This window comes from Trachypithecus francoisi, unplaced genomic scaffold (genome assembly GCF_009764315.1).
Source record: "Trachypithecus francoisi isolate TF-2019V2 unplaced genomic scaffold, Tfra_2.0 Contig00904, whole genome shotgun sequence".
NCBI classification, from domain to species: domain Eukaryota; kingdom Metazoa; phylum Chordata; class Mammalia; order Primates; family Cercopithecidae; genus Trachypithecus; species Trachypithecus francoisi.
This window is the reverse complement of record NW_022680981.1, coordinates 2,588-26,034: the sequence shown is the minus strand read 5'-3', so window position 1 is coordinate 26,034 and position 23,447 is coordinate 2,588. Positions and strand designations below refer to the sequence as shown.

General features: G+C 46.8%; 1 pseudogene; it reads left to right on the top strand.

Annotated features, from left to right (window-relative positions):
* The first annotated feature begins 12,724 nt into the window (after positions 1-12,724).
* On the top strand, positions 12,725-22,510 carry LOC117089877 (annotated as a pseudogene).
* Positions 22,511-23,447: the final 937 nt, after the last annotated feature.

The following is a 23,447-nucleotide window of genomic DNA, read 5'->3' as shown; positions in this document are numbered from 1 at the left end:
CTTCAGATGAAAAGTGAATAGAAGCTTTGAGAAATGACTTGTGATGCATGCATTGCACTAGGGAGTTACACCTCTTTCTCACAATCAGTGTTCAACACTGTTCCTGTGTACCCGAAATAGTGATATCCGGAGCGCATTGAAGACTAAGGTGATAGTGGATATGTAATGAAATAAAATCGAGGAAGAAGCCTTCCTATAATCTATTCTGATATGTGCATCAATTTACAGAGTTAATGCTTACTCTATGTTGCCCAGTTTCAAACTCTGTTTTTGAACAATCTGTGAAGGGATTTAGTGACGCCCGAAGGCTGTGGTGAGCAAGGAAACGTTTTCTGATGAAAGCTGCAGAGAAACTTTCTGAACAACTGCTTTGTGATGTGTGTAGTCATCTCATAGAGTTAAACCGTTCTTTGGATTGAACAGCTTGAAGTCACGATTCTGTGGAATCTGAGGAAGACATTTGGAAACAATCCTTAGAACATGGAGAGAGAAATATCCTCAGGTATCATCCAGAAGGAAGCTTTCTGTGAAACTGCTCTGTCTCATCTTAATGGCTCTCACTCAGTTAAGCCCCTCTTTTCCTTGGGCAGTTTTCTAACTCTGTGTGTGCTTAACGTGTGACCGGGTATTTGGGAGGACTTTGAGGCTTACGGTGAGAAAGAAAACATGTTCAGACCAAAACAGGAGAGAGGTTTTCCGAGGAACTGCCTTGTGACGTTTGCATTCCACTGATCGTGTTATACCTCTCCTCTCATACAATGACGGGGAAACCCTTTTGGGGAAACAGGTACCAAGTGATATTAGGGAGCACGTTGGTTCTAATGGTGAAAAGGGAAATAGCCACAAACTGAAACTGGAGAAAGCTTTCTAGGAAACTACTCTGTGATATGTGTAATCATCTCACAAAGATAATACCTCTTTACATTACGCAGCTTGGAAACAGTCATGACGGATTCACGAAGGGACCTTCGGGAGCAATTTGAGGATGTGGTGAAAAACGAAATATCTTCAGATAAAAACGGGAAAGAAGCTTCTGTGAATCTGTTTTGCTATGTTTATTCATCTCACATTGATGAAGCTTTCTATACATTACACAGCTTGGAAACTCCCTCGTGGATGGATCCAGGAAGAGATATTTGGGATCACATTCGGGCCTATAGTGAAATAGGAAATAGAGTCAGAACAAAGCAAGAGAGAAGCTTTCTGAGAAACTGCTTGCTGACATGTGCATTCTACTCAGGGAGTTATAACTTTCTTCTCATAAGGCACAATTTGTACACTATTCCTGTAAAACCAAAAGAGGATATTTGGAGGACATTGAAGACTATGGCAAAATTGAAAATCCAATAAAAACAGAAAGAAGCACTCGAAGAAACTGCTCTCTGACATGTCCTTTTACACAGGTTAAAGCTTATTCTACGTTCCCTAGTTTGAAAGTCGGTCTTTGAGGGTTCTGCGAAGGGATAGTAAGTGGCAACCGGAGGCCTGTGTCTAGCAAGGAAATGTCTTCCATCGAATGTTTGAGAGAAGCTTTCTGCGCAACTCTTTTGTGAAGTTTGTACTCATCTCATAGAGTTAAATCATTCTTTGAATTGAGTAGTTTGAAATCACTGTTTCTGTGGAATCTGAGAAAAGGCATTTGGAAACGCTCTTTAGAATATCCTGAAAAAGAAGTAATCTCAGAGAGAAACCAGAAGAAAGCTTTCTGTGAAACTACTATTTGTCACGTGAATTCCGCTCACACAGTTAAGCTTCTCTTTTCATTGAGCAGTATCATAACACTGTTTTTGTATAGTTTCTGAAGCGCTTTTAGGCTTACTATGAGGAAGGAAACGTCTTCACATAGAAACTGGAGAGAAGCTTTCTGAGGAGCTGTTTTGTGACGTTTGCATTCCACTCACAGAAATCCACTCACAGAATGACGTGTGAGTTCCACTCACAGAATGACGTGTGCATTCCACTCACCTTTCTTCTCCTAGAGGATTCCGGAATCCCTTTTGGAGGAAAAGCTACCAGAGACATTCAGGAGTATAGCGATGGCTATGGTGAAAAAGGAAATATCCTCAGACAATAACTGGAAAGAAGATTTCTGTGAAACTGCTTTGTGTTACATATATTTATTCATCTCACATAGTTAAAACTTTTCTTATATTACGCAGTTTTGAAAATCCGTCATGCATGGATCTGCGAAGGGACATCCGGGAGCACATTCAGGCTACGGTGAAAGAGGAGGTATGTTCAGATGAAAAGTGGAGAGAAGCTGTCTGAGAATCGACTTTGTGATGTATGCATTCCACCCAGGGAGTTATACCTCTTTTCTCACAACGCAGTGTTTGAACACCATTCCTGTAAAACTGAAAAGGTGATATTTTAAAGCGCATGAGGACTATGAATTGTGAAATAGACTGAAATAAAATAGAGTAAGAAACGTTCCAAGAATCTGCTCTCTGATATGTGCATTCACTTCACAGAGAATGCTTACTCTATGTTGCCCAGTTTCAAAATTCTGTCTGGTGAATTTGTGAAGGGATATTTAGTGACGCCAGGAGGCTTGAGGTGAGCAAGGAAAGGCTTCCAATGAAACCTGCAGAGAAACTTTCTGAGCAACTGAATTTCAATGTGTGTATTCATCTCATAGAGTTAAATCGCTCTATTGATTGAAGAGCTGGAAATCACTGGTTTTATGGGAATCTGAGGAAGGACATGGAATTGGGAAAACCCTTAGAACATGGAGAAAGAAATATCCTCAGGTAACATCCAGAAGGAAGCATTCTGTGAAACTGCTCTGTGTTGTCTTAATGGCTCTCACTCAGTTAAGCCCCTCTTTTCATTGAGCAGTTTTCTAACCCTGTGTATCTTTAGCGTGTGATGGGATATTCGGGAGCGCTTGAGGCTTACAGGGAAAAGGAATATGTTCAGACCAAAACTGGAGGGAAGCTTTCCACGGAACTGTCCTGTGACGTGTGCATTCCACTCACAGTGTTATAACACTCTTCTCATACAGCCTCTGGGAAACACTTTTGGAGAAAGAGGTACCAAGTGGTATTCCGGAAAATGTTGGTGCTGATGGTGAAAAGGGAAATAGCCTCAGACTCTAACTGGAAAAAGCTTTCTAGGAAACTACTCTGTGATATGTGTAATCATCTTTCATAGATAATGCTTTCTTACATTACGCAGCTTAGAATCTGTCATGGACGGATCCAAGACGGGACCTTCGGGAGCACTTTGAGGACTATGGTGAGAAACGAAATATCTTCAGATCAGAAAGGGAAAGAAGCTCTCTGTAAATCTGCTTCTTGCTATGTTTATTCATCTCACATAGATGAAGCCTTCTTTCCATTACACATCTTGGAAACTCCCTCGCGGATGGATCCGCAAGAGATATTTGGGATCACATTCGGTCCTATAGTGATATAGGAATTATAGTCAGATAAAAACGGGAGAGAAGCTTTCTGAGAAACTGCTTTGTGACATGTGCATTCCACTCACAGAACTGCACTCACAGAATGACGTGTGCATTCCACTCACAGAATGACTTGTGCATTCCACTCACCTTTCTTCTCCTAGAGGATTCTGGAATCCCTATTGGAGAAAAAGCTACCAAGAGACCTTCGGGAGTATAGGGATTGCTATGGTGAAAAAGGAAATATCCTTAGAAAAAACTGGAAAGAAGATTCTGTGAAACTGCTTTGTTTTAGATATATTTATTCATCTCGCATAGTTAAAACTTTTATTTTATTACACATTTTGGAAATTCCGTCATGCACGGATCTGCAAAGGGACATCCAGGAGCACATGCAGGCCTATGGTGAAAGAGGAGATATCTTCAGATAAAATGTGGAGAGAAGCTTTCTGAGAAACGACTTTGTGATGTATGCATGCCACTCAGGGAGTTATACCTCTTTTCTCACAAGGCAGTGTTTGAACACTGCTTCTGTTAACCTGAAAAAGTGATATTTCAGAGTGCATTGAGGACTATGGCAAATAGTGAAATATACTGAAATAAAATCGAGGAAGAAGCGCTCCAAGAATCTGCTCTCTGATATGTGCATTCACTTCACAGAGTCAATGCTTACTCTATGTTGCCCAGTTTCGAAACTCTGTCTTTTAAGGATCTGTGAAGGGATATTTAGTGATGCCTGGAGGCTTGCGTGAGCAAGGAAGCGTCTTCAGATGAAACCTGCAGAGAAACATTCTGAGCAACAGCTTTGTGATGTGTGTATTCGTGTCATAAAGTTAAACCATTCTTTGGATTGAAAAGCTTGAAATCACTGTTTTTGTGGAATCTGAGGAAGGATATTTGGGAACGATCCTTAGAACATGGAGAAAGAAATATCCACAGGTAACATCCAGAAGGAAACTTTCTGTGAAACTTCTCTGTGTCATCTTAATGGCTCTCACTCAGTTAAGCCCCTCGTTTGGTTGAGCAGTTTTCTAAACCTGTGTATGCTTAGAGTGTGACGGGATATTCGGGAGCACTTTCAGGCTTATGGTGAAAAAGGAAATATGTTCGGACCAAAACTGGAGAGAAGCTTTCCGAGGAACTGCCTTGTGACATGTGCATTCCACTCACAGTGTTATACCTCTCTTCTCATACAGAGTTGGGGAAACCTTTTGGAGAAACAGGTACTAAGTGATATTCGGGAGCATGTTGGTGCGATGGTGAAAAGGGAAATAGCCTCAGATTAAATTGGAAAAAGCTTTCTAGGAAACTACTCTGCGATATGTGTAATCATCTCACATAGATAATGCTTTCTTTACATTACGCAGCTTTGAAACTGTCATGGACGGATCCACGAAGGGACCTTCGGGAGCACTTTGAGGACTATGGTGAAAAAGGAAATATCTTCAGATCAGAAAGGGACAGAAGCTTTCTGTGAAACTTCTTTTTGCTATGATTATTCATCTCATATAGATGAAGCTTTCTTTACATTACACAGCTTGGAATTTCCCTCGTGGATGGATCCGCGAAGGGATATTTGGGATCACATTCGGTCCTATAGTGAAGTAGGAAATATAGTCAGATAAAAACGGGAGAGAAGCTTCCTCAGAAACTGCTTCGTGACGTGTGCATTCCACTCAGGGAGTTATAACTTTCTTCTCACAAGGCACAATTTGAACACTGTTCCTGTAAAACCAAAAAAGTGATATTCGAAGCACATTGAAGTCTATGGCAAAATAGAAATGTCCAATAAAAATCAGAAAGCAACACTCGAAGAAACTGCTCTCTGACATGTCCATTTTTACATAGGGTTAAAGCTTACTCTACATTTCCCAGTTTGTAAGTTGGTCTTTGAGGGTTCTGTGAAGGGATAGTAAGTGGCAACCGGAGGCCTGTGTCGAGTAAGAAAATGTCTTCAATTGAATATTTGAGAGTAGCTTTCTGCGCAACTCTTTTGTGAAGTTTGAGTTCATCTCATAGAGTTAAATTATTCTTTGGATTGAGTAGTTTGAAATCAGTTTCTGTGGAATCTGCAAAAGGACATTTGGAAACGATCTTTAGAATATCCTAAAAAAGAAATAACCTCAGAGAGAAACCAGAAGGAAGCTTTCTGTAAAACTGCTCTGTGTCACGTGAATTCCGCTCACACAGTTAAGCTTCTCTTTTCATTGAGCAGCATCATAACACTGTTTTTGTTTAGTCTACGAAGGGATATGCTGGAGCGCTTTGAGGCTTACAGTAGGAAAGGAAACGTCTTCACATAGAAACTGGAGAGAAGCTTTCTGAGGAGCTGTTTTGTGACGTGTGCATTCCACTCACAGAATTCCACTCACAGAATGACGTGTGCATTCCACTCACAGAATGACATATGCATTCCACTCACCTTTCTTCTCCTAGAGGATTCCGGAATCCCTTGAGGAGAAAACGCTACCAAGAGACATTCGAGAGTATAGGGATTGCTATGGTGAAAAAGGAAATATCCTCAGACAAAAACTGGAAAGAAGATTTATGTGAAACTCCTTTGTGTTACATATATTTATTCATCTCTCATCTAGCGTCAGGGAAACCCTTTTGGAAAAACAGGTACCAAGTGGTATTCGGGAGCACCTTGATGGCAATGGTGATTTCCCATTCTGGACCCCATCGGGTGAGAATGGATGGGCTGAGCACATCTACTGAGGCAGGCAGGGCCTTGCTGCAGCCCAGAATGGTCACATGGGCCCCAAGGCATGGTGTCAGCTGAAAGTTGACTGACCTGTGAGCTCTCTGACTACCTCCTTTGAAAGAGCAATGGGCTGCCCTGATTAGAAAGGGCCTGGGGCTCCTGCAAACTGATCCCGCTTTCCAGCGCACGTGTAAAGAGGTCCAGTGGCGATTCTGAGCTGGCCCCAATGTGACCACACAAGCCACTGGCGCACCCTAGAGCAGATGGTGTGAACGTTTGTCACAGAGGGCATATGGGGCGATGGTGAAAGAATCCATAGAGTCCAGGCATGTACACTATGGAAGCGTTGTGCAGGTGACCTTTCCATGAATGCCAGGGAAAATCAAAGAACACCTGGGATCTAGTGTCCAGTTAATAATTTCAGGGTGTCAGTCCACACAGGAACAGAGGAGACTCTCATTCTCAGTGTCCGGGCGGCCCTGAGGCTGGGATGCGGCGCTGCTTCCCCCGGACTCCGCCTGTGCTGTCAAAATCCTGGTCAGCCCTTGGCCAGGACTCCTGGCATCCGGAGACAGCCCTGTCGACCCAGTGGAGAGGTCAGGCTGGAGCCTCGGAGCCCCGCCACCCAAGAACTGCCACGGAGGGCTCCTGTTGGCCAGGCCTCAGGACGTGGTTTATCTGACAACCGTGGGAACCACTGTGAAGCCAGCAACCGCTCACCACTAGCGCATGCGCATTGGCTTGTCCGCCCCACGCTCCACTGCTGGCAGTCAGACTGCGTCCCCTTTAAACGAGGACGGTGACTGCTGGTTGCCAGGGGCTCTCCAGCTGCAGGCTTGGCAGCGGCTGAATCCGGGGTCCAGGAGGGGGACGCGTGGGACAGGCGGCAGCGAGCGGCGTCCAGGATTAAACACCCAGGGGTCCCATCTTCAGGACCTCTTTGAGATGATATCCACAGGGAGAGGTCGAATATCAGGGCGCCTGCTGGGGTCATCTAACCAACCAACACCAGATCCGATTCTGGAGCCCTCTGGGTGAGAATGGATGGATTGAGCACATGTACTGAGGCAGGCAGGGCCGCGGAGCAGCCGAGAATAATCGCATGGGACCAAAGGCGTGGTGTCAGCTGAAAGTTCAAAGACCCGTGAGCCCTCTTCCTCCCTCCTTTGAGAGATCGGTGGGCTGCCCTGATTAGAAAGTGACTGGGGCTCCTGCAAGCGGATCCTGCTTTCCAGGACACCTGTCAGCAGGTCCAGGGGCGAATCCGAGGTAGAGCCAATGCATGGCACTAGCGCATCCTGGAAGAGATGATGTAAGCATGTGTCACTGAGGGTACAGGGGCCGATTGTCAAAGAAATAACGGTGTGCTGACATGTGCCCAGTGGAAAAGGGGCACAGGTGACCTTTCAGTGAATGCCAGGGAAAATCAAAGAATGTCTGGGATCTAGCAGCGGGCCAAAAGTCTCAGGGGGTCAGTCCACCCAGGAGCAGAGGGGGTCTCATCCTCAGGAAGGAGACTGGGTGTGCGGAGGAAATGCGACAGCACCTCTTCCAGAAGACAAGGACCTGTCTTTCAAAGGAGGAGGGAGGCAAAGGGCTCAGAAGCCTCAGTGAACTTTCAGTTGACAGCACGTTTTGAGGACCGTGGGATGATTGTGGGCTGCAGCGAGATCCTGCCTGCTCAGTCGAGGTGCTCAGTCCATCCATTCTCCCCCATAGGGGTCCTGAATTGGGTCTGAAGCAGAGTCCTGAGACCCCACCAGGCGCCCTTAAGCTCCCACACCCCCGGATGAAATGGGTTCAAACTGAAGCAGTTTGGAGAGAAAAGCAATCACAACAGGGATCTCCAGGAAGTGTCCACCTGATGGACTGGGAAGTCATCTTTTTGGAAGACATCCAGCCAGACCGAGAAGCATCCAGGCCCTGGAGAAATAGGGGATACACAGCCAGAGGGAGGACGGAGCAGAGGCCAGAGCCCAGGTGGGGTACAGCACCGTGCCACCGCCACGGGCTTAAGGGGAAGGGTGCCAAAAGGGTGGCTTGTGCAGTGAGGCCAGCGTGCCAGTGACTGGGATTGTGGCCATCTCCCATTCCCGGCTTCTTCTTTCAGCCTGTGTCTTGGTGTGGCTTGTTTTCTCAGAGAAGAGCTGGAAAAGATACAAGCCTCTTCAGTGATGTGGGCCTGCTCCTCTCCTGCAGGACAACGAGCTTCGTGCGGCTTTTGTCCGTGGCTGCAGTGTGTTCGTCTTGCTCAAGAAAAGATGCCGCACCGGCTGGGGATGAGGTTGCAACTACTCCGGGAGCCTGGCATCTCCTCACTAGGTTGAGGCCTTCACAAACCCAAAGTGGAACCGCCGCGAAAACGGTTGACAAGCGGACACATGACCCAGGCACAGACGCGGAGGGAGGCTCGCCAAAGACAGGTCGACATACAGGAAATCACTTTTAGGCGCAAAGGGCACTTTCCTCCACACACACACACACACACACACACAAACACACACAGACACCAATCGAAAGAGAGAGGGCAAGAAACTCACAGAGACTGAGAGACAGAGAGAGAATCGAAAACGGGATACGCACAAACACATACACGCACAGAGAGTCATACAGCAGTGGCACAGAAACCAACAATCGCAGGCAGCCGCTGAGGCTACTGCGTTCGGCTTTCGACTGAGAACGACCCTCGGTGGAGAGATCAGCCAACGGGTCTGCAGGCCGACCCATCCTTGAGATCACGAGGGGGCACGACTTCTGTGGAGACTCATCCGAACAGCGTCTGGGCGGGGCTGAGGCTGGGATGCGGCGCTGCTTCCCTCCGGACCCCGCCTGTGCTTTCGACATCCTGGTCAGCCCTTTGTCAGGACTCCCTGCATACGGAGACAGTCCTGTCGACCCCGTAGAGAGGTCAGGCTGGAGCCCCGAAGCCCGCCACCCAAGCACTGCCACGGAGGGCTCCTGTTTGCCTGGCCTCAGGGCGTAGTTCCTATGAAAACCTTGGGACCCACTGTGACACGAGCACCTCCCCCCCACCCCCCATCCCCCTCCACCCCCCGCCGCCACTCGGGCATGCGCAGTGGCTGGGCCGCCCCGCGCTACGCTGACAGCAGTCAGGCTGCGTCCCCTTTAAAGGACAGTGGCCGCTGGGCGCCAGGGGCTGTCTTGCTGCAGCCTTGGCAGCGGCTGCATCCGGGGTCCTGAAGGCGGCGGCGTGGGAGAGGCGACCGCGGGCGGCGTCCCACGATCCAACCCCCAGGAGTCCCGACTTGAGAATACCCTTGAGCCCATTTCCACCAGGGGAGGGGGAGCTTCATGGCGCCTGCTGGGGTCATCTCATGACCCCCCATCGGATCCGATTCAGGACCATTACGGGGGAGAATGGATTGGCTGAGCACATCGCATCGACTGAGGCAGGCAGGGCCTGGCTGCAGCCCAGAACGATCCCATGAGCCTCAAGGCGTGGAGTCAGCTGAAAGTTCACTGCGCCATGAGCCCCTGCCTCCCTCCTTTCAAAGAGCGGTGACCTGCCACGCTTCTCAAGGGCCTGGGGCTCCTTCAAGCTGCTCCCGCTTTCCAGGACACCTGTCAACAGGTCCAGGGGCGAATCCGAGGTGGAGCCAATGCGTGGCACTGGCGCACCCTGGAAGAGGTGATGTAAGCATGTGTCACTGAGGGCACACGCGCCGATTGTCAAAGAAACAACCGTGTGCTGGCATGTGCCCCGTGGAAAAGGGGCACAGGTGACCTTTCAGTGAATGCCAGGGAAAATCAAAGAACGTCTGGGATCTAGCAGCGGGCCAAAAGTCTCAGGGGGTCAGTCCACCCAGGAGCAGAGGGGGTCTCATCCTCAGGAAGGAGACTGGGTGTGCGGAGGAAATGCGACAGCACCTCTTCCAGAAGACAAGGACCTGTCTTTCAAAGGAGGAGGGAGGCAGAGGGCTCAGAAGCCTCAGTGAACTTTCAGCTGACAGCACGCCTTGAGGACCCTGGGATGATTGTGGGCTGCAGCGAGATCCTGCCTGCCTCAGTCGATGTGCTCAGCCCATCCATTCTCCCCCGTAGAGGTCCTGAATCGTGTCTGAAGCAGTGTCCTAAGACGCCACCAGGCGCCCTGAAGCTCCCACACTTACGGACGAAATGGTTTCAAACCGAAGCATGTTTGGAGGGAAAAACAATCTCGACAGGGATCTCCAGGAAGTGTCCACCTGACGGACTGGGAAGTCATCCTTTTGGAAGACATCCAGCCAGACCGAGAAGCATCCAGGCCCCGGAGAAACAGGGGATACACAGCCAGAGGGAGGACGGAGCAGAGGCCAGAGCCCAGGTGGGGTACAGCACCGTGCCACCGCCACGGGCTTAAGGGGAAGGGTGCCAAAAGGGTGGCTTGTGCAGTGAGGCCAGCGTGCCAGTGACTGGGATTGTGGCCATCTCCCATTCCCGGCTTCTTCTTTCAGCCTGTGTCTTGGTGTGGCTTGTTTTCTCAGAGAAGAGCTTGGAAAAGATACAAGCCTCTTCAGTGATGTGGGCCTGCTCCTCTCCTGCAGGACAACGAGCTTCGTGCGGCTTTTGTCCGTGGCTGCAGTGTGTTCGTCTTGCTCAGGAAAAGAGGCTGCACGGGCTGGGGATGAGTTGCAACTACTCCGGGAGCCAGGCATCTCCTCACGAGGTTGAGGCCTTCACAAACCCAAAGTGGAACCGCCGCGAAAATGGTTGACAAGCGGACACATGACCCAGGCACAGACGCGGAGGGAGGCTTGCCAAAGACAGGCCGACATACAGGAAATCGCTTTTAGACGCAAAGGGCACTTTCCTCCACACACACACACACACACACACGCACACACCCCAATCGAAAGAGAGAGGGCAAGAAACGCACAGAAACTGAGAGACAGAGAAAGAATCGAAAACGGGATACGCAAAAACACATACACACACAGAGAGTCATGCAGCAGTGGCACAGAAACCAACAATCGCAGGCAGCCGCTGAGGCTACTGCGTTCGGCTTTCGACTGAGAACGACCCTCGGTGGAGAGATCAGCCAACGGGTCTGCAGGCCGATACATCCTCGAGATCACGGGTGTAGGGCACGACTTCTGTGGAGACTCACCCGAACAGCGTCTGGGCGGGCCTGAGGCTGGGATGCGGCGCTGCTTCCCTCCGGACCCCGCCTGTGCTTTCGACATCCTGCTCAGCCCTTTGTCAGGACTCTCGGCATCCGGAGACAGTCCTGTGGACTCCGTAGAGAGGTCAGGCTGGAGCCACGGAGCCCCGCCACTCAAGCACTGCCACGGAGGGCTCCTGTTTGCCCGGCCTCAGGGCGTAGTTTCTATGACAACGGTGGGACCCACTGTGACGCGAGCACCCGCTCGCCGCGAGCACCCGCCCGCCACTCGCGCATGCGCAGTGGCTGGGCCGCCCCGCTCTCCGCTGCCAGCTGTATAATAGTCTTTACTAAAAAAAAAAAAAAAAAAAAATGCAAAAACTACATGGGCAAGGTGGCAGGTGCCTGTAGTCCCAGCTACTCCGGAGGCTGAGGCAGGAGAATGGCATGAACCCGGAAGGCAGAGCTTGCAGTGAGCTGAGATCCGGCCACTGCACTCTCTCCTGGGTGACACAGTGGGACTCCGTCTCAAAAAAAAAAAAAAAAAAAAAAGCATATAAACATTTTGTGTTAAGAAATTGTCTTGAAAAAATTACGTGTACATAAATTACTGGCATACTTCTTTTCTTAACACATCACGAATATTTTTCATAAGTGTTAATATTCAATAATTTTTAAATTTTTAACAGCAGTATATCACTTCACCACCTCGTTAACATTCCACTGCTGGACACTTAACTAGCTACCAGATTTTGGCTCTTCAAACTGTGATTTCAGTCCGGGTGCAGTGGCTCACGCCTGTAATCCTAGGAGTTTGGCAGGCCAAGATGGCAGATCACTTGAAGTCAGGTGTTCAAAACTAGCTTGGCCAAGATGGTGAAACCCCATCTCTACTAAAAATACAAACAATTAGCTGGGTGTGGTAGTGCACACCTATAATCCCAGTTACTCAGGAGGCTGAAGCAGGGGAATTGCTTGTACCCAGGAAGTGGAGCTTGCAGTGAGCTGAGATCCGGTCACTGCACTCCAGCCTGAGCGATGGTAAGACTCCGTCTCAAAAAAAAAAAAAAAAAAAAAAAAACCTACATATATATACACACGTGGGTTAACATAATAATATTAGCAAAACTTTATATTCACAAACATTTGCCAGGCACTATTCCAAGTGCTTTATGTATTTTAAGCCATTTTAACCCTCACAAAAATGCATAAAGTGCTATTCCCTCCATTTCCCAGAAGGGAAGCTGAGGCACGGAGTGATTGATCACTGAGTTAGTAACAGGCAGGGCCAGGATTTGAACCGATGGCCTTATCATCGCCTACTCTCTCAGTAGACGACTATTATACAGCTGGTCTTTAAAATTAGGATGTAAATGTTCATAAGGAGCAGTGGTTCTCAAAGTCAGGTCTGGGCACCACCTGGGGACTTGTTAGAAATACATATCAACTGAGCCAGAAACCCCACAGTGGGGCCCTGCAGTCTGCCTTGTAACACACTCTCCAGTGGTTCTGGTGCATGCTCAGGTTTGAGGAAGAGAAAGTGGTAGGAAGAGCCCTCACCAAGGAAGCCAGAAAAGCTGCCGACTTCGCTGTACTTCAAGACGATTGTTGGAGGGTTTGTGTCTAAACCCCGGAGGATATGTTTTCTCATCTAGAAAACGGGAACACGGATCGCCATGAGGGATGACAGGCAGTAGATTAGACGACTTCTACCATTCATTCAAGCTCTACATTTCTATGACTCTAAGGCCATGGAAACATCATATATGATAAAGTTAAAAGTAATTGTTAAAATTGTGCAAAACTGGTTTATATCAGGGGTAGGAGAGGAAATTGGAAAGAAGTATAAAAAAGAGTGGGTATTGTAGAATTCCATTTGTGATGTTTTGAAGCTAATTTTATAAAGAATACACTTTTTATACAGCACACTAACCACATTCTGATTTCTTTAGGTCTCTGAATTAAAACAACAGCTTCGAATTCGGGGCCTGCCTGTGTCAGGCACCAAAACGGCCCTCACGGACCGGCTTTGACCCTTCCAGGACTGCTCTGGCAACCCAGGGCCGAACTTTGGGGATATAACGACTGTCACTTTTCCTGTCACACCCAACACTCTGCCCAATTACCAGATTTCTTCCACCAGTGCCCTCGCCAATGGTTTCTACCACTTTGGTAGCACCAGCTCCAGCCCCACGATCTCTACAGCCTCCTCTGACCTGTTGGTGGCCGGGCCCCGGCCAGACACCTTCAATGATGCCTCCCCCTCCTTCGGCGTGCATCCGTCCCCAGTCCACATGTGCACGGAGGAGTCTCATGAGCAGCCTGAATGGGGGTCTGTTCCTTCTGAGCTGGATCGGCTGGACTCTGAGAAGGACAAGATGCTGGTGGAGAAGCAGAAGGTGATCAACGAACTCACCTGGAAACTCCAGCAAGAGCAGAGGCAGGTGGAGGAGCTGAGGATGCATTTTCAGAAGCAGAAAAGGAATAACTGTTCAGAGAGGAAGCCACTGCCTTTCCTGGCTGCCTCCATCAAGCAGGAAGAGGCTGTCTCCAGCTGCCCTTTTGCATCCAAGTACCTGTGAAAAGACAAAGCAGCAGCTCAGAGTGTCAACCGCCGGCTTGTGAAGCGGCTCAACTCCAGCCTCTTGGAAATGCCTATTGTGTGGAGTCCTCAGATCAAACCAATGTACTTTATTCCACATTTCTCAAACCACAGTGTTCTCCTCAGCATTCACCGCTTGGGGTTGTGAAAAGCCCACAGCACACCAGTTTGCCCCCTCACCCAACAACCCTCACTTTATGCCCTCATCCTCCGGGGTCCAGGGAGAAGGACACAGGGTCTCCTCACCCATCAGCATCCAGGTGTGCACTGCACAGGTAAGAGCACCTTGCACCATGCCTGGTGCACACCTCTTTCTGGAAGTGGGTTACAAATTTTCAACTCTGTAAAGGGCCAGATGGTAAATATTTTTTGCTTTGCAGGTCACACTGCCTGTGTCATCCCAACCTAATTTTGCCCTTGTATCACCAAAGCAGCCACAGACATCATGTAAGCAAATTCACATGGCTACGTCCCAATAAAACTTTATTTTAAAGAAAAGTCAGTGAGCAAGACTTGGCTTGTGGGCTGCAGTTTGCTGACCACTGCTCTCAGGATTCCCAGGATTCCTTGGTATCCAACCTTATCATAGGCAAAACCAATGCCTCAAAGGTTTAAAGGAGAAATCATCAGATCTTACTCTTCATTTAATGGTCTGCATAGTGCAAACATTTACTGATCACCTACTATGTGCCAGGCCCTGTTCTCATCTCTGGGAATTAGCTGAGCTAGTCAAACAAAAATTTCTCTTCTCATGGGAACAGAGACAGTTTAAAAGCAAATGAAACAATTTCAAAGTAAATTCTGTACTATATTAGAGGAAGATACATCTTATGGGGAAAAAGCAAAAGGGTGTGTGTGTGTGTAATTTGGAAGTTTGCTACTTTTTTCTTGAGATGGAGTCTCATTCTATCACCCAGGCTGGAGTGCAGTGTCATGATCTTGGCTCACTGCAATCTCTGCCTCCCGGGTTCAAGCAATTCTTATGCCTCAGCCTCCCAAGTAGCTGGGACTACAGGCACATGCCGCCACACCTGGCTAATTTTTGTATTATTAGTAGAGCCAGGGTTTCACCATATTGGCCAGCTGGTCTCGAACTCCAGACCTCGTGATCTGCTCGCCTTGGCTCCAAACGTGCTGGGATTACAAGCATGAGCCACCACACTCAGCTGGAAATTTGCAACTTTAATTAGAAGGGCCAGGGACATTTAGCAAAACCTTGAAAGTAGTAAAAATAAAAAGTTGTGGATATTTGGGGTGCAGGCATTGAAGGCGAAGGAGAAATAGCACATACAGAGGCCCTGAGGTTAGATCTTGTAGGAACTGTTCAAGGATCAGAAAGAGGGCCAGTGGCTGGACTAGAATGGAAGTGGTCATAGGAGATGGCTTAGGAGACTCACTAATTCAAGTATGCTGCTGCTGGCCATGTAATTTGTCACTTCCTCTTTTACAGAACTCAGGAGCTCACGATGGCCATCCTCCAAGCTTCTCTCCCCATTCTTCGAGCCTCCACCCGCCCTTCTCTGGAGCCCAAGCAGACAGCAGTCACGGTTCTGGGGGCAACGCTTGTCCCAAAAGCCCATGTGTATGGCAAAAGGTAGGCACCTGAAAAAAGGCTTCAACATGGAATTCACTTTGCCTCTTCTCTCTTCTGTAACCCGGGAGGCAGAGGTTGCAGTAAGCTGAGATCGCACCACTGCACTGCAGCCCGGGTGACAGAGCGAGACTCTGTCTCAAAAAATAAATAAATAAAATAAAGAAAGAAAGAACAATATTGGTTAATAATGACTGATCTATGCTTACAACATTAAATGCTGGTGGGAGAGATGGACAGATTGATTATAAAGGGCTGGAAATGTCCTCCAAAGTGAGCAATAATGAAGTTCCCTTTAAAGGCAGAAATAAATTTCATTGTAGAGAGAAACAAATCCACTCCAAGTGCATGTAAAAGGATGTACAAATATGAGTTAGAAGTTTTCCCAGGGAGTCATTTGCTGGGGTCGTCCCAGAAATCATGATGACTAAAATGGCCATAATCTGCAAAACAACGTGAACAATTAACTAATTTCTGTGAAGTTAAAGATTAGGATCAGGGTGTGTGGGAAACAATGTTGGAGGAAGAGAGAGGGACACAGATCCCTGGACAGGATTGGAGAGATGCGCAAAGCAGAGGACACAGTGCAGTATCCTTATGGAAAAGGAAGAGACATCACCCTTCAGCTGGTGGAAGAAGTCAGGGGTATGAAGGATTCAGGGTATGGAGAGTCTCAAGGGGCAAAGAAGAGGTGGCAGAAAGGAGACAAACAACATAAGCATAACATAAAGTCAGGGAAGGGGCAGAGACCCTGACGTGGACCAGACACTCCACAGGAGAACACACTCACAATAAACAAAGCTGGTTCATAAAGAGACCTCAGCAATGCCTCCAGTTCTCTGCAAAATAACCCATTTGGAATAAATGACCTGTGGGATAGATTACTCTGGAAATTCCTGAGTTGATTTTTTTTTTTTTTTTTTTTTTGAGACACTCTGTCTCACTCTGTCACCCAGACTGGAATACAGTGGTGCAATCTTGGCTCACTGCAGCATCCACCTCCCAGGTTCAAATGATTCTCCCACCTCAGCATCCCGAGTAGCTGGGATTACAGGCCCGCCACCACGCCTGGCTGATTTTTTTTTTTGTTTTTAGTGAGATGGGGTTTCACCATGTTGGCCAGGATGGTCTCGAACTCCTGACCTCCGGAGATCTGCCTACCTCTGTCTCCCAAAGTGCTGGGATTACAGCCATGAGCCACCGCACCGGCCTGATCTTTTTCGTACTGAACTGGACTCTTACTTATTTTCCCCTAAAAGAAGAGGGTGTGCCTTAAGGGAGAAAATTGATCTGCAAGGTTCCCATTCTAAGATGCCACCCAACAAACCCACAGTACCATTCACTATTGTTAATATATGGGAGTTATTTTCTAAGCCCTGGACCTTTTCTTTCCTCTTAGATCAATTTTTCCAAAATTTAGCCTGTATTTTCTAGAACAGAAACAGTATCATGTCAGACCCATGAATTCAATACCTTTCTCCGTATTTCACCCACGCAGATGGTTGGTTTACACTCTTCTGATAAGGTGGGGCCAAAGTTTTCAATTCCATCCCAACTTTTTCTAAGTCAAGTTCAGCAATTTCAGAGGTAACACAGCCTCCATCCTATGAAGATGCCGTAAAGCAGGTCACCATGTGATTTGTTCTTTATGGAAGAATAAAAAGACTGACTCAATGAACAGACATTGTTTTATATGATTAAACTTCACATAGTTTGTAAATTCTGATACTGAGTGTGTCATGTGCCACGCCACCAAAATAAGCAAATTAAGTAGACAATAATTGGAAAACAGTGTTGCGTGTGTAGCTGTGTGAGGCAGGGAGAGAAGAGAGAGGTCACCTGTCTGGCTTTGGTACCAGCTCTGCCATCTGCCAGCTGCCACTGTTGCTCAGGTGAACATTTCACCTCTCTTATACAAAACAGGGATATTTACTTGGTAAGGATTCCAGATAACCTACACTTACCACTTTGTTCATGTACATAATCGCTTCTCAAATAGATGACAGTGATTGTCAGGGTAATACTTCCTAAGGTGCTCCCTGGCTTTAAAATTCAATGACCCTGTCAAAACATTGATGGGTGTTGAAGCTGGATAATAACGCAAGAGGTTCACTGTATCCTCTGCTTTCATTTGTATTTGGAAAGTCTCAAAATTAAAAAGTCGGAAAAAGAAAAAACAAGGCTGGGTCTGGTGGCTCACACCTGTAATCTCAGCACTTTGGGAGGCCAAGGCGGGTGGATCACATGAGGTCAGGAGTTTGAAACCAGCCTGACGAACATCGTGAGACCCCGTCTCTACTAAAAATACAAAAATTAGCCGGGTGTGGTGGTGTGTGCCTGTAATCCCAGCTACTCGGGAAGCTGAGGCAGGAAAATTGCTTGAACCTGGGAGGCGGAGGTTGCAGTGAGCTGAGGTTGCAGCACTGTATTCCATCCCAGGTGACAAGAGCAAAACCGTGTCTCAAAAAAGAAGAGAAAAGAAAAGAAAAACAGAAAACAATTAATGATCCCCTATTTCAATAGTTGGAGCTTGGATAAGTATTTGATAGCCCTTCATATGTGCTTAACCCAGAGAAGAACATTTACATCGGTTGCTGTTACGGATATCCCACAGATCAAAGTCAGCCTGCAGTTAAGTTTTGTCTGGCTTAAAAAGAATTTAACATAATAGGAGAGGTATGCAAAGGGGCTTTCTCATTTCTAAAAAGTTAGAGGATCTGGCAACCCAGAGCCACATTGCTGCAAGACAATTGCCTAAAGCAAGGCTCTTCTGCTACTTTGAGCCACAACTATGCTCTGCTCTCTGCCTCTTTTTCTTATTCTATATTCAGTTCATTTCAATTACCTGCCAGACAGAGCTTCTGGTACCTTCTGAACTGATAAATGACTCGTCTTTATCTCGGACCTCCTGACCTCGTGATCCGCCCGTCTCGGCTCTCAATGACCAAACTTTATATTTTTGGTCAGTGCTCCCATCCATATTGATTAGTGATACCTGTGTTTATTGAGTCTGTGCTCTCAGAGTAGTGAGATGGTATGAGAACCTTTGTTCTCCCCCTTCCTTCATCCTGATTCTTCAGTTTCAAAAGAAGGGCCAGGCAAAGTGGACGCCCAGAAATAAGACTCTACTGAGATGAGCCAGAGGGAGGGGACATACCCTACAAGTGTCTACAGCTTCCTCAAGCTACTGCAATGAAGAACCAACAAAATATGAGCCAAGTTCTTGGACCACATTGCAGAAACCAAGCAAGAGGTAGATTCAGGTCACTTCAAAGTAAGAGCCTAAAAAGTCATTTTCTATATACTAAGATGTCCTGCCCCTGGGATGAAAACCTCTCAAATAATAGAACTGACTCTAAAATACTCTGTGCTAGGAAGCATTCTGCCTTCTTTTTCCTTTCTCCTGTTTAGTAGACTGTTTCATTCAGCAGTTTATCTGCCTAAAATTAATACTGAAGCTGAATCAAATATGGTTAAAAAGCCATCAGGCAATAGACCCATGGTCATAGCAGCATGATTCACCGTAGCCCAAAGGTAGACACAACCCAAATGTCCATTGACAAATGAATTATAAACAACACGTGTTATCTATACAATGGAATTTTATTCAGTCTTTAAAAAAAGAAATTCTGGCCAGGCGCGGTGGCTCAAGCCTGTAGTCCCAGCACTTTGGGAGGCCGAGACGGGCGGATCACGAGGTCAGGAGATCGAGACCATCCTGGCTAACACGGTGAAACCCTGTCTTTACTAAACAAACAAACAAAAAAAAAAACAAAAACTAGCCAGGCGAGGTGGCGGGCACCTGTAGTCCCAGCTACTCTGCAGGCTGAGGCAGGAGAATGGCGTGAACCCGGAGGCGGAGCTTGCAGTGAGCTGAAATCTGGCCACTGTACTCTAGCCTGGGCGACAGAGCGACACTCTGTCTCAAAAAGAAAAAAAAATCTGTAATAGCAAATGACCCGGAGTCAGCAGATGGATGAACTCCGGACGTGATTATTGAAAGTGGAGGTAAGACTGCCTGTGTCCTGTCCATTAGGGCATTCTGAACCTGCGTGAACTCTTAAGGAATGAACTCTAGGCAAGATCAGATGCACACTGTGAGTCGGATGTACCAGCCAGTCCTCAGGGAGAGTCATTTCCTTTGAGCTTCTCGCACATTTTACAGCTGATAAAAGAAAGCATAGTGGATGATTCCTCACTGCCTTTGTCCTAGGAGCATTTTTCAGAATCACTTTAATAGTTTTCATGTCTCAGCCTAATCCTTGTTTCCTTAAGTGTTTTCTCTTGCTGCTCTACTGCTTTCTATGTTCTAATCTCAATGTGCCTGCCTTCTCAATTATGAGAAAAGAAAAACAGGATATGAACGTTTTGTGCCACCAACTCAAAGTGAAATTCAATTAGTAACCTTCCACTGGATGGTTCATTCGGGTTAAATGTTATTCATGCTAGCAATAAAACATAATCAACCTGTGCTTTTTGTCATCTTTTAATTTGTTCATTTATTTACTTAAAAAATTACAGAGTGTGTACCTAGAATTTCAAACCACACAAATGAATACGATGGACCTGAGGAGGATGTGTAGAAAAAAAAGAAAAGAACTCAGGGAAGAATCTTTAGGCCAAAAACATTTAAGATTTCAGAGACGGAGGTAGCAAAGACTCAGAGAAGAGGGTAGCCAGGCATTGTGCTAGTCTCGGTGCTGCATCAGACGAAGTCCTGATTTCTATAGAGTTTACAGTCTGTAAGGGAAACAGACAACAAGCAAGTGAACACACCTTTCCTCCACTGTAACAAGGGAAGAAGAAAGAGATGGGTACAAACAAATGTGTGTATATAAGTTCTGTGATGGAAAAATGTGAAGAGTTCATATCAGATGCCTGTATTTTTATACAGACCACATACACCACATACATATGCATACACAACACACACATTATATATATATATTACTACACATATATAATATATATATATATATATATATGTTTTGCAGTCTTAAATGCCACGGTAGGTCTGACATCATAAATCTAAAGTGAAACCAAGTCAATTTTGTTGATATATATATATTGAGATGGAATCTCACTCTGTCACCAGGCTGAAGTGCAGTGGTGCAATCTCGGCTCACTGCAACCTCCTACTCCTCCCGGATCAAGCAATTCTCCTGCCTCAGCCTCCAGAGTACCTGGAACTACAGGTGTGCCACCATGCCCAGCTATTTTTCATGTATTATTAGAGATGGGGTTTCACCATGTTGGCCAGGATGGTCTCAATGTCCTGACCTCATGATCCGCCCCCCTTGGCCTCCCAAAGTGCTGGGATTACAAGCGTGAGCCACTGCATCTGGCTTGCTCTTGTATATCTTTAATGAAATATGTGGCAAGGCCAGAAACGCATGAGAATGTAGAAGGGGAGTGTGGAAGATTCAGGTGAAGAAGAGCAGTTATGACTTAATTATGAATGAATTGAGTTTTCTGGAGAAACACAGCAGGGTTGTTTTGCAGTCTTAAATGCCAGTGGTAGTCTGACATCAGAATCTAAAGTGAAACCAGTCAGTTTTGTTGTTTAATTTTTCTGTTGCAATGTTCTGCTGATCCAGAGCATGCTCAGCGAAGGCAGATGGTCAGGCTCATCCAGAGGTAGGGTTGTGCCAAAACTACAGGCTGGACAAGAAAAGAAGTGAAGACCAGAGGGACTGGTGGACAGTGATAACGTAATAGAGTCTGTGGATTGGCGTGACTGTAAATGGTTGCAAAATTATTGTTACCAGGTACTTAATAAGTGGCTTGGAGGTTTGGAGAGGATGGACAGCGAGGAGGAAAACATAGCTTGAAAGTGAGCTTTCAGAGGGATGCAGTATTTGGAGATGACACAATCCAAGATGTGTCTGACGGGTGAGAAAGAGGGAATCACTGGAGTTGAGAGCAAGTCGGAGCTGAGAGGCCACCATGAATGCTGTGATTTCCAAGGATGCTCAGGTTACAGAATGAGAAGGGCTGAAGTGGGGGAAAGACAATGGAGTAGGAAGTAGAGCTTTCAGTGAATGAGGAGGAGTGACCAGAAGACTAGGGCGGAGGCATTGGTGTCACCCTCAAAACCCAAAACTGCTGAGTTGTCATCAGAAGGAGAGGGAGTAGCAATCAGAAAGTGGCAATGGTGTGGCACCTGGTCCCTCATCTTCAGGCCCTCACTGAGAGTGTCGGGATGGACTCAGTGTCCTCAAGGGACCACCAGGGGTCAGAGGAGTAGGCACAGGAACCTTCAGGGAAGAGAGTTTAAGAATCACAGAGTAGAATTCCCAACAGGAAAGGGTTTGGGAAAAATGAATTGGAGATTGATAGAGCAGCTTAGAGATGAGATTGGGTGGTGAGCGTGACCAGGGAAGCATGGCCGTCTTCCGTATCTAAGTGTAACTCGCTCATATTGCGTGGCATGCTCAATTTGAAGTGATTTAACAAGTCACATCGTGTATTGCCCACAGAAATGCCAGACGCTAGAGAGGATCACTCATGTCTTCAAAAAGTCCCAAAGATACCCAGATCTTCCAAAGTCCAGCTGCTGTCCTCCCCAGCCCTCGTCTTCTTTTGAACAAGCCTCTTCTGGCGGCCAGTCCCCTTTGATCCATGCCACCGACAGTGATGAGCATCTTGAAGTCTCAGTAAATTCCAGAGCCCCCTAGGAAAGGTGAGTGATGTCACCCTTCTAAAAATTGGGAGTGAAGAACCTCATTTTGATGGGATAATGGATGGATTCTCTGGGAAGGCTGCAGAAGACCTCTTCAATGCATATGAGATCTTGCCAGCCCCCTCTCTCCGATGCAGACACTGTTTTTGCCCTCTTCTGTGGACAGCAGTGGGCTGCAGTTAAGCTTCACTGAATCTCCTTGGGAAACCATAGAGTGGCTGGACCTCACTCCGCCAAGTTCCACACCAGGCTTTAGCGCCCTCAGCACCAGCAGTCCAGCATCTTCAACATCAATTTCCTGGATGTCACTGATCTCAATTTGAGTTCTTCCATGGACTTTCACTTACAGCAGTGGTAGAATGCCCGATGCACCAGCGCTACGGAAGACCAATAGGAGTTCCATGGGGGAAAGCACACAGCCATACGTACTTTACTGCCCAAAAATAGAAGAAGAAGAAGAAGAGAATTGAAGAGAAGCAATGTAAACTTCTGTGCCAATCAACAAGAACAAATAGAAGACATTTGAAGAAATACATATACTGTAATATTTACCAATATTCAGTACCTGTTAATATTTCAACATGCATTCAGAAATGTGCTTTCTCAGATTAAGGATGCCAAAAAAGATATTTCACTGTCTTTTCAAAGGCCAGTATATTTTCTAGTCCATTATTTTTCTCAGGCATGTTGGGGCATAAGCTCACACTGCAAGCTTTTCTCATTAATTCACTAGAGATAACATGGAAAGGAAACACAGTCTTTTGGGAGCACAGGGAAGCCAGCCCTCCAAGGTTATGGAAGACATACCTGCGATGGAAGCTGTTGCCCAATGTCTCCATTACTCTCTTTCAAAAGAGAAGCCAGATCCAGCATCAAATCAAAAGTTCTTGAGACAGAGGGACAAAACCAATCTTTTTTGAGGAAAGCTAAATCAACTCAATGTCCCTCTACCACAAAACTGCCCCATTGGAGTAGTTCTGAACCTGTACCCAGGATTCAGTGTGGTCACTAATAACAGTTAACCTGAACTAAGTCCACAGAACTCCACCCAGAACTTTCTTCTTTTCTAACCAGTAGCCCAATCATTCCCACCATATCTCTGCTGATAAGTACGTGTCCTAGATGAGAACCCTGAAGGATGCAGACCATCTTCCCCCAAAAGAGATGCCACAAACTCCCCAACACAGCCAGCCCCCTTTAGTTCCAAAGACTAGAGATGACCACATTGGTAGAAACATATCTGAGGCACAGGAAGGAAGCCGTACCAGGGATAATTCAGACAGGACTAGAGAATAACATCATTTCACATACCCTGAATAAACACCCTGGATTCCTATAACAGGACTATTACTTATGGGAGTCCA